Raw genomic sequence first — 19840 nt, 5'->3', positions numbered from 1 at the left:
GTGGAGGGATCGCAGCAGGGGGGTGGTATGTGAGAACTTTGGCAGGTTGAAAACAAGCCGGGCAGCTGCATTTTGGATCATTTGCAGAGGACGGATTGCGTTCATAGGTAGACCTGCCAGCAGTGCATTGCAGTAGTCCAGTCTAGAAATGACAAGAGACTGAACAAGTACCTGAGCAGTCTGTGTGGACAAAAATGGCCGAATCCTTCTAATGTTGTAGAGGAGAAACCAACATGAGCGAGTCATATTAGCAACATAAGAGGAAAAGGACAGTTGATTGTCCATGGTTACCCCAAGAAAAGAAGAGGACCAAGTACTGAGCCCTGTGGAACGCCAGTGTAGAGTCTGGGTGGAGCAGATGTCACTCCCCTCCATGTTACCTGATATGAGCATCCTTCCAGGTAGGAAGCAAACCATTCCCAAGCTGATCCACAAATCCCAAGACTCTTGAGGGAGGATAAGAAAGTCTTGTGGTTTACCGTATCAAATGCTGCTGAAAGGTCAAGGAGGATAAGGACTGATGACAGTTTGGCTGATCTAGCAGCATGTAGCTTCTCAGAGACATCCAAAAGGTCTGCCTCTGTGGAACGAGCTGCTTTAAAGCCAGACTGGTTGGGGTCTTGGAGGTTCTGTGAGAGATAGACAGACAGTTGATTATAGACAATGTTTTCAAGAATTTTTTAAAGAAATGAGAGAAGTGATACCGGTCTGTAGTTACTGATCCAGAGCAGGTCTCTTTAGGATGGGAATAACCCTTGCTCTCTTGAAAGTAGATGCTATGTATCTATTGATGATAGTGGAAATGAAGGGCAGAAGGTCTTGCGAGATGGTCTGGAGCATAGTGGTAGGGAGTGGATCCAATGGGCAGGTGGTAGGATTGCAGGACTGGATGAGTTGTAAAATCTCTTCTGCTGCCACAGTTGAGAGATGTGAAGGTGTAGGGGAATCCATACTCTGAGATGTAAGTGCAGCCGGGGCTGAAGTGAAGGTCCAGCAGATTTCCTCAATCTTCTCTTGGTACAATGAAGCAAAGTCTTCTGCAGTCAGGGAGGATGAAGAAGGTGGAGCCGGGGGGTTGAGCAGAGAAGAGATGATGTTGTGAAATTTCCGAGGGTCATGTGAGGAAGTGTTGTAAAAAATCTTAGTAGAAACAATTAAAATATTATTCCTTACAATACTATAACCAAAGTAAAGTATTAGGCCTTGCAAAATATTACAACTGCTGTCATAAGACATATGTAGGTGATGTTGTAGGCCAAAGATGTTTATTGCAACCAGATTCGGGGCTGTCAGGCCTAGTCAGTCTGAGTACATTTGTAATAACAATTTGTTATGTAGAAGGGAAAAGACCATTGTTCCCAGACCTTAGCTCATAAATTGTTATGGAAAATGAAGAACACCATGGTTCTCAGACCTCCATAGCAATAACATGTTATGTAGAATGAAAAAAAAACAGTGGTCCACAGACCTAGGCCCTGAAAAATAAGGGGAGGAAAATCCATAAATGGGCATGTGGTGCTCATAAACTTGTTGTGCAGACTGATGAAGGCCCAGGTGTTTAGTCTGAGGTCATGAAAAATAAGTGGAGGAAAATCCATAAATGGGCATATGGGTGAAAGGTAATGGGAAATAAGGGGAAATTGGGTCAGTGTATTTAGAAAACATAGGAGATGATTCCGGTAAATAAGGTGATATGGCACCTGGGCTCCTAGGAGCGCCAGGGTATATATTGAGAAGATATCTGAGGTTTTTTTTTGGTTCTTCGGGGTTGAAGGTGTGTGTGTGCTTGTGGGGGGGGGTGCGCGCGTGCGGGCGCGTGCCTGTGTCCGCGGGTCAAGGTGGGTGGTTTTTATTTTTGCAAGGACGTCGCGAGAGTTCTTGTTTTTCTTGATTGATTTTGCATGACATGCTCTTTTTGGGGGTTTTCATTTGTTACTTTTAATTTGCCAATTTGTTACTTTTAATTTGGCAATTTGTTACTTTTAATTTGGCAATTTGATACTTTGAATTTGGCAATTTGATACTTTGAATTTGGCAAATTATAATTTGTTGGCTGATTGACCACAATAAAGAAGTCATTCTCATCCAGGTCTGAGGAGTTTTCTCAGTATTTTTGTAGTAATTATAGAGTTAACAGTTAAGTTTAACTAAAACAGTCTTTAGTAACCAAAAAGTCTAAGTGTGGAGATCACCCTGCGATGTGTCGACTTGGAGACCGGCTCTGAGTTCCGACAGAAGCTTCAAGCTTTTCCTTGTAGAAGGAAGTCTTGGCAGAAGTCACATCTGAGAGAACTTGACAAGAAGTGTTCTGTAAAAATCAAGATCTGCATCAAGTTGTGATTTCTTCCACTTCCTCTCTGATGATCTTAGCTCTCTTCGATTGTTGCGCAGCACATCTGAAAGCCAAGGATCATAACAAGAAGTTTTCTTGGGTTTAGTGAACATAGGGCAGAGGAAGTCCATAGTTGAGGAAAGAGAAGAGAGGAAAGTATCTGTGGGTGAGTCCAAGGGTAGTGAGGAAAAAGACTCCGTATCAGGAAGGGAAGATAGAGTGCCAGAAGCTACAGATGAAGGGGAGACAGAGTGAAGGTTGTGGTGGGTAAGAGCGAGGGGGTGAGAGGTAGTTTTAGGTAGGATAGGTAGAGTGATGGTGAAGGATACCAGGTGGTGATCAGAGACGAGTAGTGGGGTAGCAGTCACGTCTGTAGCTGGAAAAGGACGGGTGAAAACCACTTTACAGAGATACAGCATTATAGAAGTACTGTTTACAGAGGTGCAGTGTAACAGCAGTACAGTGTTATAGAGGTACTGTGTTACAGCAGTACAGTGTTACACAGGTACAGTGTAAAAACGAGACAGTGTTACAGCATTACAGTTTTACAGCAGTGCAGTGTAACAGTGGTACAGTGTTACAGCGGTACAGTGTTACAGCAGTACAGTCTTACAGCAGTGCAGTATAACCGGTGTACAGTGTTACAGAGGTACAGTTTTACAGCAGTACAGTGTTACAGAGGTACAGTGTTACAGCAGGACAGTGTTACAGCGGTACAGTGTTACAGCAGTAGAGTGTTATGGTGGTACAGTGGTACCACTTTACAGAGATACAGCATTTTAGAGGTACTGTGTTACAGTGGTGCAGTGTAACAGATTTACAGCATTATAGAGGTAGCTTGTTACAGCAGTACAGTGTTACAGAGGCACAGTGTTACAGCATTACAGTGTTACAGCAGTTCTGTGTCATGGAGGTACCGTGTTACAGCGGTACATTGTTACAGTGGTACAGTGTTACTGCAGGACAGTGTTGCAGCAGTACAGTGTTACAGTGGAACAGTGTTACAGCGGGACAGTGGGACAGTGTTACAGCGGGACAGTGTTACAGTGGGACAGTGTTACAGCGGTACAGTGTTACAGCAGTACAGTGTTACAGTGGGACAGTTCAATTCAATTCAAGTTTATTTGTATAGCGCTTTTTACAATAGACATTGTCTCAAAGCAGCTTTACAGAACATAAACATAGAGCAGAAGGCAAACATAATTAATGATAAAGGAAATAACGAATAATAAAAGAAATAAGAATTAACAGAATAAAAATTCTAGATTATTATTAGATGTATATAGTTCACAGTGTGTATGTATTTATTCCCCTATGAGCAAGTCTGAGATGACTCAGGCAGCAGTGGCAAGGAAAAACTCCCTTAAATTGGTAAAGGAAGAAACCTTGAGAGAAACCGGACTCAAGGGGGAACCCATCCTCATATGGGTGACACTGGGGGTGTGATTGTAATATACAGTCAAATAAATGTTGTATTGGTGTGAGGTTCAAGGACTTCTGATCTTCTGAGTACCACAGAGTCTAACTGGAGATGTCTCAGGATTCTTAGAGTCGGCCTCGGCTCAGTGGATGTCCAAAGGCTTCGTCCCACAGAGGACGATGGGAGCTGGTACAGTGTCTGGATGCCTCGGGATGGGTACAAAGAGAAAAGCAGTGGAAAGGGATTAACATATCTGCCGTTCATAAAAATGCGCTGGTCTGATGTACTGGTGCATGATATTATGGGATGTATTATGTGTACGCCTGACTAAAGAGATGAGTTTTTAATCTACATTTAAACTGGAAAAGTGTGTCTGAGCCCCGAACACTATCAGGAAGACTGTTCCAAAGTTTGGGAGCTAAATAAGAAAATGCTCTACCACCTTTAGTAGACTTAGATATTCTGGGAACTACCAGAAGCCCTGAGTTTTGTGATCTCAGAGAGCGTGAAGGATTGTAACGTGTTAGAAGACTAGTTAGATACATGGGAGCTAAACCATTAAGAGCCTTGTACGTAAGTAGCAGCAGTTTGTAGTCAATTCTATACCTAACAGGTAGCCAGTGTAGAGATGATAAAATTGGGGTTATATGGTCATACTTTCTTGTCCTAGTGAGAACTCTGGCAGCTGCATTTTGGACTAACTGTAACCTATTTATTAAAGATGCAGGACAACCACCTAGTAATGCATTGCAATAGTCCAGTCTAGAGGTCATGAACGCATGAACTAGCTTCTCAGCATCAGATACAGACAGGATGTTTCTCAGCTTGGCAATGTTTCTAAGGTGGAAGAAGGCTGTTTTGGTAGTATGGGCGATATGATTTTTAAAAGACAAGTTACTGTCTAATAAACACCAGGTCTTTCACTGTCGAGCTACTTGTAATAGTACATCCCTCTAAATGGGAGTTAAGTTGTGAGAGTTTATGTGCACTGGTTTTTGGACCTATGAGTAGTATTTCAGTCTTATCGGAGTTTAACAATAGAAAGTTGCAGCTCATCCAGTCTTTTATCTCTCTAAGGCACTGAGTTAATTTGGACACTGTGGCTATTTCATCTGGTTTTGATGAGATATATAACTGTGTGTCATCAGCATAACAATGGAAACTAATCCCATGTCTTCTAATAATGTTCCCTAATGGAAGCATGTATATAGAGAAAAGCAGAGGTCCTAGAACTGATCCTTGAGGGACCCCATAATTAACTGGTAGTAAACTGGAGGATTCACCATTTAATTCTACAAAATGGTATCGGTCAGACAGGTAGGATCTAAACCAGCTTAAAGCCTGACCATGAATACCTGTGTAATATTGTAAGCGATCTAGAAGAATGTTGTGATCTATAGTGTCGAATGCAGCACTAAGGTCAAGTAGAACTAATAGTGACATACAGTCTTGGTCCGAAGCTAAGAACAAGTCGTTTGTAACTTTAACAAGTGCAGTTTCTGTGCTATGATGGGGCCTGAAACCTGACTGAAACTCTTCAAGGATGTTGCTCTCCTGTAAGAAGGAGCTCAGTTGAACAGACACAACCTTTTCTAGTATTTTAGACATAAACGGGAGGTGTGAGATAGGTCTGTAATTTGATAGTTCATTAGGGTCTAAGTTAGGTTTTTGATGAGTGGCCTAATAACTGCCAACTTAAAAGACTTCGGGACGTAACCTAAAGATAACGAGGAGTTAATGATATTAAGAAGAGGCTCACCAGCTTTATGTAACACTTCTTTCAGTAATTTAGTTGGGATGGGGTCTAGTGAACATGTTGTTGATTTAGCTGTAGTAATAAGTTTATCTAACTCTTCCTGTCCTGTACTTGTAAAGCTGTGTAAAGCCTTAGGTGAGATTGTGTCACTGGTTGCTCTCATATGTTGGGCGTCACCTATTTTATTCCTGATACTTTCGATTTTATCAGTGAAGAATCTCATAAAGTCCTCACTACTGAAATGTGATGGAATAGTGTGTTCAGATTTCTGATTTTTTGTTAAACTAGCCACTGTGCTAAATAAAAACCTGGGATTGTTCTGGTTATTTTCTATGAGTTTGCTCAGGTGCTCAGCCCTAGCAGCTTTTAGAGCCTGTCTATAACTGGACATACTGTCCTTATACGCAATTCTAAACACCTCTAATTTAGTTTTTCTCCATTTCCGTTCGAGGTTACGGGTTTCTCTCTTGAGGGTGTGAGTGTGACTATTATACCATGGTGCAAGTGTTTTATCTCTAACCTTCTGTAATCTGACTGGGGCAACAGTGTCTAATGTGCTAGTGAGTATAGCGTCTATGCTGTTAGTCATTGCATCTAGGTCGTTTGAGTTTGAGGGTACATTAAGAAGTCCAGACAGATCAGGCAGGTTATTTGTGAATCTGTCTTTGGTGGTCGAAATAATGGTTCTACCGAGTCGATAACGTGGTGAGACACAGTTAGTCTGTTCTACAGGTAGTGTGTACATTATAAGGTAATGGTCTGTGATGTCATCACTTTGGGGTATGATATCTATATCAGTGACTTCTATTCTGTGTGATATTATTAAATCTAGTGTGTGGTTACGTCGATGAGTTGCACTAGTGATGTTTTGTTTGAGCCCAAGTGAGTTTAGTAAGTCCATAAATGTGAGTCCTAAAGCGTCGTTTGTGTCGTCAACATGAATGTTAAAGTCTCCTACAATTAATGCTTTGTCAAAGTTAACTAATAGGTCTGAGAGAAAATCTGTGAATTCTCTAAGAAAAACTGTGTAGGGCCCTGGGGGTCTGTACACGGTCGCTAGAGCAAGAGACATAAGGGATTTCTTCGTGTGCACGTGCGATAGTGTAACATTAAGGACGAGCACTTCAAAAGAACTAAATCTATGCTGTGTTCTCTGGGTAACAGTGAGGTAATCACTAAGGATAATGGCGACACCACCTCCACGACCAGTCAGACGAGGCTCGTGCTTATAGATATATCCTGATGGTGTAGACTCGTTTAGACTGATGTATTCATTTGGTTTAATCCACGTTTCGGTGAGGCAGAGTGCAGTAAGGCTATTATCTAAGATCATTTCATTTACAATAAGTGCTTTGGGTGCAAGAGATCTAATGTTCAGAAGTCCAAACTTTAAGAACTGTTCTTGTTTGTTTCTTTGGCATTTTTCTGGTCTAATTACAGTAAGATTATTTCGAGGACTTCTCGTGTGTTTACTTTTGGATCTCACTGCTCGGGGAACAGACACAGTTTCTATAGGGTGAGCTATGTGTGCATTTTCTGTGTCAATGTGCTGAGGTGGAGGATGGCTATTAAGATTTAAATTTAAAGAGTAGTTTACCAGTCAGAAGGTGTTCAGCGCCCTGGAGATGTGGTCCGAGAGGATCTCCGCTCCAACTCTGCTGGGGTGCAGGCCGTCAGCACGGAATAGCCTAGGACGCTCCCAGAAAACATTCCAATTATCGATAAAGAGTAGTTTCTGAGCCTGACACCATGACTGTAACCATTCATTTAAAGCGAAAAGTCTACTGAACCTTTCAATTCCTCGCTGGTAAGTTGGAAGTGGTCCAGACACGATGATCCTCGTCGTGGGCGATGTGCTGCGAACCGTCTCCACCAGGGTGTTGAAGTCCCTCTTCAGGATCTCCGACTGCCTCAGGCTGGTGTCATTCGAGCCGACATGAAGAACCACAGCTCTGGTGTTTCTGCTCACGACTCTAGGTACCTGTGCAGAGACATCAAGAACACGAGCACCAGGTAAGCAGTGAGTGCGAGCCTTACCTTTAGCCACCGTAGCACGGACGTGGCGGACGATGGAGTCTCCGATGATCACGTTGTCGCAGTCCGCCTTGCGAAGGGGGGCGAAGCGGTTCCGGGTGGGGATCTCGAAGACCGGCGGTGGTGGAGGGGGAGAGGTCCTAGGCCGGGGACCGGCACGCGTCCTCCGCTGCTGCACCCAGGGCCTGCGGTGTCCTGGCGCCGGAGTGAACAGCTCCTGGGCAGGCCACTTCATCGGTGTGTTGGGCCTGGACAGAGAAACACGCGGGGTAGAGGTGGAGGGAGTGGTAGTTACATCCTGGGAGTTTACCTGAGACAGGTGAGCGACCGACCGGGGAGCTTCCAGCGCGGCTTTCCGTTCCCGCAGCTCGGCCTGCTTCACCTGTAGTTCGCGGATCTGCTTCTCCACAGCAACCAGCTGGAGTTCTACCGAGTGCAGCTCCAATTCGTCCTCACCTGCACTCAAAGGCAGAGACGTAACCGGCATGGTGTTACAGAGCAAGTACAACAGATTGTGGTAGCGGTAGCCGAGCTAATGGGCTACTTGTGCTAGCCGGCTAGATGCGGACTATTTAACCTGTTTATTTATTTCTTTATTTATTGTAAATCACTTGATTCTAAAAGATGAGAAAGGACATGGAGGAGAGCAGGGTGGGAGCGAGCCACTGGACTGAGCAGGTCAACTCCCTGCCTCTCACTCCAGTCTGTGAAATGAAAATGTGGAAGATGCGAGAGCTTGTACTAGCCGTAGCCGAGCTAACAAGCTAGTTATGCTCGCTGGCTAAAAGCTGACGCTGCGGGACAAGTAAATACTTTGTCAAGAATTAAAGTGTAGACTCAAGATAACTCGGAGTTGAATAAAAAAATATACTCAGCCAGGCATATAAATTGGAAGATGCGAGAGCTTCCTGTGTGCAGCTTGCTTCCTGTGTGCAGCTTGCTTCCTGTGTGCAGCTTGCTTCCTGTGTGCAGCTTGCTTCCTGTGTGCAGCTTGCTTCCTGTGTGCAGCTTTACAGTGTTACAGCGGGACAGTGCACACACAATACATACAACATTAAGAATTGCATGTACTGTTCTATGCAGTATAATAAGTAGAATCCCATAATGACTGCAGTATTGACATGAAATGTCCAAACCCTCAGTAGCCACTTTTTGCTAAAAGTATTGGCACCCCACCAGGTATTCTGGTCACGTCACTCGACACCACGTGACGTCACATGTAGCCCCGCCCCCAAAAGAAGCGAAATAAAAAATTTGCCCAACATGGACATGTGACATATCAAAACACTCAGCACAATGAGGGGAACTGCCCCACGGGTATTCTGGTCACGTCACGTGACGTCACGTGTAGCCCCGCCCACAAAACAAGCGAAATCAAAAATTTGCCCAACATGGACATGTGACATATCAAAACACTCAGCACAATGAGGGGAACTGCCGCACGGGTAGTCTGGTCATGTCACGTGACGTCACGTGAGGCCACGTGAAAATTAAAAATTTGCACAACATGGACATGTGACATATCAAAACACTCAGCACAATGAGGAGAACTACCACACGGGTATTCAGATCACCTCACATGCTCATGTCCGCTCACCTCCAAAAGTATTGGCACTCTAGCGGTCCAGGAGCTTTCACAATCTTTCTGTCCACTCGCCTCCAAAAGGAAGCTCAAAGTGGCCTTTTTTATAACTCGGCAAGTTTTCGAGCGATTTATACCGAACTTGGAAAGGTTCTTTAGGACCTTACTCCGGACGAAATTTTTACTTCGGAGTTCCGATGGAATTTTCGGTTTTCCCGTAGTCGACGGTCGAACATCCCATAGACTTGAATGGGGAATTCCGAAAAATCCTCTAAGCTCTCACACACAACACATCCAACATTAAGAATTGCATGTACTGTTCTATGCAGTATAATAAGTAGAATCCCATAATGACTGCAGTATTGACATGAAATGTCCAAACCCTCAGTAGCTTTTCCAAAAGTATTGGCACCCCACGGGGTATTCTGGTGACGTCACGTGACACCACGTGACGTCACATGTAGCCCCGCCACCAAAACAAGCGAAATCAAAAATTTGCACAACATGGACATGTGACATATCAAAACACTCAGCACAATGAGGGGAACTGCCCCACGGGTATTCTGGTCACATCACGTGATGTCACATGTAGCCCCGCCCCAAAAACAAGCGAAATTAAAAATTTGCCCAACATGGACATGTGACATATCAAAACACTCAGCACAATGAGGGGAACTGCCCCACGGGTATTCTGGTCATGTCACGTGATGGCACGTGACATCAAGTGACGTCACTTGAAAATTTAAAATTTGCACAACATTGACATGTGACATATCTAAATACTCAGCACAATGAGGGGAACTGCCCCACGGGTATTATGGTCACGTCACGTGACGTCACGTGATGTCACATGCGGCCCCGCCCCAAAAACAAGCGAAATAAAAAATTTGCACAACATGGACATGTGACATATCAAAACACTCAGCACAATGAGGGGAACTTCCCCACGGGTATTATGGTCACGTCACGTGCTCATTTCCACTCACCTCCAAAAGTATTGGCACCCTAGCCGTCCAGTAGCTTTCACAATCTTTCTGTCCACTCGCCTCCAAAATGCACCGGCCTTTGCGAATACTTGCACCTTCAAAGCCAACATCAAAGTTTGTCGCGATGAACTTTACAAATCTAGTTATTATTAGTATTCTTAGACAAAAATTTATTTAAAAAAGGGATTTCGAGCCACATGCACCAAATTCGGATATGTCGTAGACCCTGGTCTGAAGTTTGTTGCTTCTATTTTTCTAAGCGATCGGAATTCCGGCATTCCCGGTACGGAAGCTCAAAGTGGCCATTTTTTGTGTTTTGGTGACGTCACGTGATGTCACGTGTAGCCCCGCCCCCAAAATAAGCGAAATCATAACTTTTGCACAACATGCACGTGTCATATATCAAAACACTCAGCCTGATGAGGGGAACTGCCTCACGCATGTTTTTGTCACGTCACGTTACGTCATGTGTAGCCCCGCCCCTGAATGAGGGGAACTTGCCACGTGCAAGCACCATTCACATTTTCTTCAGGAAATGTACATTCTAGATATTATTATTATTCTTCCGGACACTTTTTCAGTCCCGCAGCTTTTGTCCTAGACCCATGAATGAGGTGTCAAATCGTACGGCTCATTGAGGACAGGTGTGCTATGACTTTTATAAGCGATCGGAATTCCGGAATTCCCGGTACGGAAGCTCAAAGGGTTTTTTTTCCCCCATAGACTTGAATGGGGAATACTTAAAACTCGTTTGTTCTCTCTGTAGATGTAAAGCACACTCTCAATACATGTAACTATCAACTCCACACTATCAATCCAATGATTCCACAAGTATTGTCCCCTAGTCAATAAACTTTTGTCCAAAAGTATTGGCACCCCACTGGGCATTCACATGACGTCACATTTAGCCCCGCCCCCAAAATAATCAAGATCACAAAGGTAGCACAACATGGACATGTCATATCAAAACACTCGGCACGATGAGGGGAACTTGCCATGTGTAAGCACCATTTTCTTCAGGAAATGTACATTCTAGTTATTATTATTATAGGCCAGCTGCTGAGAGCAAATCAAACAATAGACATAAAAACAAATTAAGGATAGACCTTGTCTCAAAACTATGAAATGTGAACAATTTCAAAGAAAAACACGATCATGGATTTAAGCGGTGCACCAAAGGCTTGCTTTCCTATATTTTTAAACATTACTATTATCCAATAAAATATACAATATGAAATGTTACATTTAATTTCCTAATGATGAGTGAGATTCAGGCTTCACAACAATACCATATATATCCACCTTACTGGCCAAAATCAATTTTTGTAACAGGCTCCATTGAAACTCGCAACAATAAGCTCTCCAAAAATAAAAATAAGCTTTTTTCCAAGATTTCTGACATAAACACACTGTGTCCTATCATGTTTCATCGAATCAAGGTGAAACAGACCTTTTTGCTTATATAAGGTTGCAGATAAAACCATTATAGGAAGGAGCTAGAGCGCTGAGACTGCCGGAATTGCGTTTTCAGCTCCTGAGAAGCACTTTTGCACATGCACTCAGTGAATGACCACTTAATGTGACAGTCGATAATGTCGGAGAAACAGAGTACAAGTGTGAAGCATACAGGAGAAACTACTTCAACTACTACTCCTACTACTACACAGAGTACAGTGATCCTGTCAAGATTACAGTGAGAGGTATGTCATGATTTTTTCCTCTTTTCATCACAGGTTTGTTAGAAGGCGTAAACATTATTGTTTAATTATTTTGTTCCTCTTGATATTCCAGAATTTTCAGAATAATCTCGAAATACATATGGTACAACCTAGGTGGCGCTAGACCGTTTTTTCCTTTAATTTAGACGCGTCTCTTTCTTCACTGGGGTAATATATTCCAACACAAATATTCCACAAAAATCCACACAGGTCCAAGGAACTGAAATCTGTAAGCCTTTTAATCCAAAACGCTTTGGTCGCGCCGCAAATATTCCGTTTGTGTTCCGAAAACTGGAAACAGAAGTGCGCCATCATCTTATTTTGCCACTCTAACTCCTAATTGGGATATTCAAAAATTCTAAATTTACGTCATATTTATAGTCCAGGTCCTAACGAATCAAATAAGCCCTCATTTGAGCCAATCGGTGCTTGTATTGCAGAGATAGACGGCTGGGAAGCCAATGATGTCATGACATCATTTTTGGGAACCCGCCTTTGACTGACAATTACTCCTTCCAATAGCAATGAAATGCACCGGGACCTCTACAGCTCTTTAGCCAATAAGCAGACGATTCCAACGATATGCGACATGCCGTGTGTTCTCTGGCAGTGTCTGCGTGAAAAAGCTGCGCAGAAGAATTCTTGCGTAATCCCTGACCTTTTGTCCCTCTCACAGCTCAGGGTGTCAAGTTACAGGCCTGTTTTCACACCAGAGTGATAGAGAGAGAGTCTCTGCTTGTTTATGGCCTTTCAGACTGAGCCTGCAGCCTTTTATTTCAAAGTTATACAGTAAACAAGTACACAAAAACGCTGCACCCGACGACCAGGGCCGTAGAAAAATATTTTTATTGAAGCCATTTTTGAGTCTTTTGACTTGAATTTTTTTTGGTGAAACCAAGACATGTGGCTATGACCCTCAGTTGTTATTTGGTCCCTAACATGTTCCAGAAAAATAAGATTAATCAGTTTATCAGGTAAACAACTCAGGCGGAAATGAAAACCTTCCATTCTATCCCCTGTAACTTTGTGCCAGTAAGGCCTAGAAATCTGAAACTAGTTTCTGAAACTAGAATCTCTTCTTTCCAATGAGACCAGGCTCACCCCTGTGTGTCAAAGTATGTGGGAGCTGTACCACTTTTTGTTGGGTAGGTCATGTAGGCGAAAAACCTGCAAAAGGGGTAAAAAGTATTTGTCATTTCTGACTGATGAGATCCAAAAACATTTTGTTTAACACACACACACACACACACATACACACACACACACACACACACACACACACACACACACACACACACACACACACACACACACACACACGCACACTATAACTATGTTTTCTGACATGTAAATGTCTTCAGGACAGAAAAGTTTATATTTTGTGGTTCTGTGTTTTTTATATTTATTTATTAAAATATAGATTAAATTAAATCTTGGTGTAAGTGAGAACCTTTAAAGATATTTGGGACACGTCTGAGGGAAACCCAGCACATATATATTGACCTGTTTCTGTTGTGTTTTTGTTTACGTTGTCATGTGGGTTTTTGTTCTGATTCATGTCTTGTCTCCGCCCCTGTCCTGTCATTGGTTGTTGTTCTAATGTATCTGGATTATTCTCACCTGTTTTCACTTTAACCCTTGATTTGTCAGTGTATTTAAACCCCTTTGTTTCACCATGTATGTATTTGTCTTGTAACTGTTGTTACCGCTGTGTGTTTAGTCTGCAGATGTCCCGATCTAGTGTCTGTCACAATTTTATAAATTCTTGTATCTGCCTCCAGACGTCTAATGTGACAAGAACAGGAACTAACTAGTTTATCAGACTTTCCACAACAGTAAATGTAACTATATATGGATTAAATGTTCAGTGTGACATTCATTATTTAATAAAATTATAATCATTGTCACATTCTGATTAAAATAATCTGTACTTCATGGTGGAAACAGTAACTCTATAACAGTGTTAGACACTGTGTTTTATTACTTAAACTTTGTTAAAAGAAGAAAAACATTATACACAATATACAGTACAATGTAAGAGATTATATTCTGCTCATTTCAGTCTAAACACAACATATATTAAACAGAATAATAACTTCATCTACACAAATTGTTATAAACTGTTACAGGTTAAAAACAAACTTACTGTAATTAAAAAAACATGAAATGCTACACAAAACCTGCCCCATGCTGTAATCGTAGATAGTACAAATAATTTATCATTTGGTTTCAACAGTAAAACCCAAACCGACTGTGAGAGTGAATCCTCAGAGCTCCGTCTACACTGGAGACACCGTCACTCTGAGATGTGACATACAGGATGAAAGTGTCTCTAGCTGGCAGTACAGCTGGTATAAAGATACTTCACACAGTCCTGTCAGTAGTGAACAGGTGTACAGTATCAGTGGTGTTGAAGTGACCCACACAGGTACATACACCTGTAGAGGAACAGAGAGAGGAGGCTCACGCTCCTCACACTCCAGTGATGTTATTACACTGACTGTATCAGGTGAGTGTGTCAGGTGAAAATGTGCATGTAAGGATTCAAGGAACCCACAAGTGCTCAGATGTATAAACTGAAGTAAAAATAAAAAATTCTTATATATATATAATGTATTTATTTAAATCACTCTGGATAAGACTGTGTGCTAAATGCTTGAGGATTTCTGTGAAGGAGTATTTTATTAAAAGTCAGAGCAGGTAAACATTCTGTATGTGACCAAGTATACATAAATTATTCACATATAATGTCTTCAGAAAATGTCTTCTAATCAGATACAGATACAAATAGGAGGTAAATATATTTATGGTGTAAAATAAATCAGAATCCTGTACATTGGCTCATTTGACTGCTCTAATTGTCTAATCATTTACAGTAGAATCCTTTAAAAGAATAAAACAGCTTTTTGCTGGAAAATAAATGGTGCAATTTACATCACATTACAGTCATTCCTTTGTGTTCTTCCTCATTATTTTGTTTATTGGCACTTTAAATGTTTTCTGTTTCAGTTGAATCTACTCCAGTCTCTCTGATCATCAATCCCAGCAGAACTCAACACTTTACTAATGACTCTCTCTCACTGAGCTGTGAGGACCAGAGTAAGTCTACTGGATGGACAGTGAGACGATACACACACAGTGAGAGAGTGTTAGATTGTTCACACTGGGGATCAGTTACAGGATCTACATGTAACATCAGCTTCCTCTCCACATCCTACACTGGAGTTTACTGGTGTGTGTCTGAATCTGGAGAAAACAGTAATCCTGTCAACATCACAGTGCATGGTGAGTCTTCATGTAGTGTGTTTAATGTTAAAGGAAAAGGGAAATGAAAACATGTATGTTAGTTGTAGACACCAGTTTTACTAGTACAACTAAATGAGTATAAATTCAAATCAGTATTCAATATTCATATATATCTGTACTAATGTATTGTAGCGATTTTGGCTCGCGAAGCAAGGTAAATATTTATAAGCAACTATAACATGTTATAGTGACTTCCAAATATTTTAACCTAAGTTGAAATTAACGGTACTGGAATTAACGTTACGCTTATCTGGTCTGTTCGTCCGCCGAACAGTCCATGTAACCTTTATTAATTCTATGAAGGCGGTATCTTCCCGGCGAAGAAAGATTCGCTCTCCTTTTACTGTATACCGTAATTTAAATTAAATTAACTTAATAGAGCATGTAGTTCAGACCAGATATTGCAGGTACCTTAATTTGTGAGCGATACTCAGAGACAAATCACTTGTGGCTCAAAATTATGACATTTAATGAATGAGACAAACACAACATAAAACTAACTACACAAACAAACAAAAGAAATAGGGAAAACAGAAATGAAAATAAAATAAAACAAAAGAAATTAAAATTGGGGAAAGGGAGGAAGAGACTGGAAAGAAGAAACTAGAGAAAGGAAGGAAAGGAATGGCAAGCTTAGACTCAAAAATTAATCACACCCTAACTGGGAAATCGTCACAGAAACTTAAATTCACCTTAAGATTCAATGAAAGATTACTTGCATTACGGTTACTTGCATTGGCTTACTGCACAAGAGTCCGGATGCAACAGAGAAATCTCTGAAAAGTCAGGGTGTGGTCAGACGTTCTTCCAAGTTCTCCTGAAGATCAGAGCAGTTGTCGTTCTTGGAAGTGAAGCTTGCTGGAACTTCTTTGAAGGAAGATGGAGTCGTCTTGAAGCTGTTCCGGAAGTCTGACCACGGATTAGTGGTGTTTGTGACAATTTAAAGGTCGCGAACTCCACCCATCTTTGGGGAGATGACCAATACTTCGGTCAGGATTTTGGAGGGAAAAACTCCCTTTGTTTCAGGTGTCTGTGGGCGTGGTTTAGCTATCAAACTTTTAGATGACTTTAAAGTTTGATCCAGGGTGTATTAAGACGGTATGGCGCCTTTCGTGCTCAAATAAAATACACCAGTGCTTGAAAAATGAGTAACCGATAATTTTGTGGTCATTTGGATACTAAACATGAAGGGTAATGACGGTATGAAGGCAGCGGTACATTACATACATAGATCATTAATCAAAGGGTAACTGAGGTTAATACGATATTGTGTTCTTATAAAGGCAAAGAAACAAAAATGAAACATAAACAAGATGCACTTTCATTAGGGAAGTAAAAAGAAAACGATAGCTTCGTATACATTCTGACATCAGACCTTAAAGGGGCATACGGCATTAGAACAGGTATACATTAACATGCCATGATCAGTAAGATATGATGATAGAGTATAACAGATTTTAAAATACAATGTTGTCTTCTGACACATGAATAAAATACACCCTTGTCAGGAAATTAAGGAGCAAATAATTTTAATTCAGGCAAGCCTTAAAAGAAGAAACACATTACAAAAAGGGTTATAAGAATGAGAACCTTAGAGTACCTTATCTTGGGTTTTATTAGTAAAAGGAATGTCTCATTGTGTTGTGTGTGTGTGTGTGTGTGTGTGTGTGTGTGTTCTTGTTCTCCTATCCTGGTGGGGACTTCGACCTGAATGCACACTGACTCATGGGGACCCATGTCACCGTGGGGACCTGAATTGAGGTCCCCACCGGCAAAGCCATACAAGCACCTCCCAAACAGTGTCTAGACATGCCCAGTGAGGTTTTCTCTGAAGTCCCCATGGGGTCAAATTTCAAGACCAAATCTGTGTGACTGTGTAATCTATGCGCCCCTAGAGGTCACACACGGTACTGCCGTCCCCACCGTTACATTGTTCTGGAAGTGTGTGTCACGTCCTTCCCACTCTCTAGCGCCAACTATCGGTCAGTAATAAAATATAAATGTAATGTATATTACACAATAGATTATTATACTATTTACTCATAAAGGTATATTAATTTATAAAATTAACTAAATTAAGTGCATTTACTGTTGCTGCACCAGAATGAAACTTCTGGGAACACTGAGCCACAAATTATGTTACTAAGCAAATTATTTTTGTTAGATTACATGAAATATAATAGATCTGTTAAAACTGAAGCCTTTTATGTAATTTATGGTGGATCTGTCTATATTCAAACACTCATTCTTAATGGTAATAGGAAATTAATCAAAAAGAAGTTGGCCAACTCCAGGTCTTTCAATCCTAATTTTGCATGGATTGTTGAATGCCAGGGAATCTACATTAATTAATTGTCAATTTAGGTTAAAAATAATTTAATGTCATTTAGTTAATGGAATATATTATTAGTAGTAGTAGTAGAAATGTATTATAATTTTATTAAATCATAATAATTAAATGTTAATACACTTTTTCCCACTTTCTGGCTGAGCCTTTCTGCTTACATAAAACAAAGTTCACAAAGATTTTACTTTCAACAGATCACTAATAAACTTCACAGAATTTTTTTAACAAACCACCAGGCCTTGATAATATACAATCATTGTACCTATACTTGGCAGCTGCTATTTTAACTCTGCTGGATTATCCCTTTGATATCTCTCTACAATATATACAAATGGTGTTTATGTATATATGGTGTAAGTCCACCACTTACGATGGAAATATGCTATGACGACCCCATTGTAAGTCAAAAATATCGTAAATTAAAGATGGTGACTATGACTTTTCGGCTTCATGCTGATTTATAATTTTAATTTTCTGCTCTAAACTGATGGCTTTTCTCTTCTTTTTTTGTACAACCAGCACTAGACATACTTGGGCATTTGCAAGACATGCTTTTACCACTTAAATTGCTTTTTGAAACCATAAACCAGTTTATGGTCGCTGACCACTAGGGGATGAGCCAGAAACAAGCTTCGTTGTAGCTTTTAAGCATTAGATCCTCTAAATACACGGTTAAACTTATTTTTCTAGTAAAGCTTATACTCTCAAGATTTTTTAAGCCCACACACAAAGCATAATATGATTCATAGCAGTCATACTATTTGAAACAAAATTTGTAGTAAACTGACCTAGGTGGCGCTAGACCAGTTTTTCCCTTACCTTTAGACGCTTCCCTTTCTTCACTGGGGTAATATATTCCAAAACAAATATTTCACAGAAATCCCCAAAGGTCCAAGGAACTGGAATCTGTAAGCCTTTTAATCCTGAACGCTTTGGTCGCCTCGCAAATATTCCGTTTGTGATCCGAAAACTGGAAACAGTAATGTGCCATCATCTTGTTTTTCGGCTCTAACTTCTCATTGGGGTATTCAAAAATTACACTGATGCGTCATATTCATAGCCCAGGTCCTAACGAATCAAACAAGCCCTCACTTGAGCCAATCGGTGCTTGTATTGCAGAGATAGACGGCTGAGAAGCCAATGATGTCATGACATCATTTTTGGGAACCCTCCTTTGACTGACAATTACTACTTCCAATAGCAATGAAATTAAATAAAGAGCTCTATAGCTCTTTAGCCAATAAGGAGACGATTCCAACGATATGCAACATCCCCTCTCTCCGAGGCCTCAGGCTGCGCAAAAAAGTTGCGCAAAGGATTTATTGCGCAATCCTTGACCTTTTCACAGTCTCACAGCTCAGGGTGTCAGGTTACAGGCCTCTTTACACAGCAGACTTGTAGACAGAGAGTCTCTGTGTGTTTTAGGCCTTTTAAATTGAGCATGCAGTCTTTTAATTCAAAGTTATACAGTAAACAAGTAAACAAGAAACACATGACCGGATGGACATGTCCGTAGAAAAATATTTTTACTGAAGCCATTTTTGGGTCTTTTGACTTGATTTTTTTGGTGAAAGCCAAGACATGTGGCTATGACCCTCAGTTGTTATTTGGTTCCTAACATGTTCCAGAGAAATAAGATTAATCAGTTTATCAGGTAAACAACTCGGGCGGAAATCAAAACCTTCCATTCTAGCCTCTGTAACTTTGTGCCAGTAAGGCCTAGAATCAATCTGACACTTGTATCTGAATCTCTTCTTTCCAATGAGACCAGGCTCACCCTTGTGTGTTAAAGTATGTGGGAGCTGTACCACTTTTTGTTGGGTAGGTCATGTAGGTAAAAAACCTGCAAAAAGGGGGTGAGGTCCTGAATAGGTTAAAACAGAAAGAAATACACACTGAGACTGAGACACATATTTTGTCGTATTGCTATTGGCATCGTAACATTGAAAAATCGTAAGTCGGTCCATTGTAGGCCTTAAAAGTGAACTACTAACACACTATTTTCATATAAATGTTTCATGACTTTATTATAAATATATAAATTTATTGTAATTGCTAACCACTTAGATAACAGAGCTACTCATTATACCCTCAGTCCATATCTGGCAGTTTCTGGCTAGTAGTGATGCCATGATATAGCTTTGGCATGACCTAATGGAGAAAGGGAAATTGGGCCAGATACATATCTCTTTATAAAGCTAAAGAGGTGAATAGTACAGATATAATCCAATCCGGATCCAATTTTTAAAAATCTACTGATCCAGCATCAAGATGTTAGTGCTGCTCATGAAGTAGAGGGGACTGTAAAGTGTGGGCAGGGGACAGTGTAGCTAGACAGAATCAGATTTTGGTCTGAAGG

The 19840-nt window shown here is 41.0% G+C and overlaps 1 long non-coding RNA gene across 1 annotated transcript; it reads left to right on the top strand.

The window, feature by feature from the left end:
* Nucleotides 1–11770: 11770 nt before the first annotated feature.
* LOC125139421 lies at nt 11771–15000 on the top strand. Its single transcript, XR_007138476.1, has 3 exons — nt 11771–11810; nt 14065–14337; nt 14838–15000. It is a non-coding gene; the product is annotated as an uncharacterized LOC125139421 (long non-coding RNA).
* The last annotated feature ends 4840 nt before the right edge of the window (nt 15001–19840 follow it).

The sequence above is a fragment of the Tachysurus fulvidraco genome, chromosome 18 (assembly GCF_022655615.1).
Source record: "Tachysurus fulvidraco isolate hzauxx_2018 chromosome 18, HZAU_PFXX_2.0, whole genome shotgun sequence".
Lineage (NCBI taxonomy): Eukaryota > Metazoa > Chordata > Actinopteri > Siluriformes > Bagridae > Tachysurus > Tachysurus fulvidraco.
This window is presented reverse-complemented; position numbering and strand designations above follow the sequence as displayed.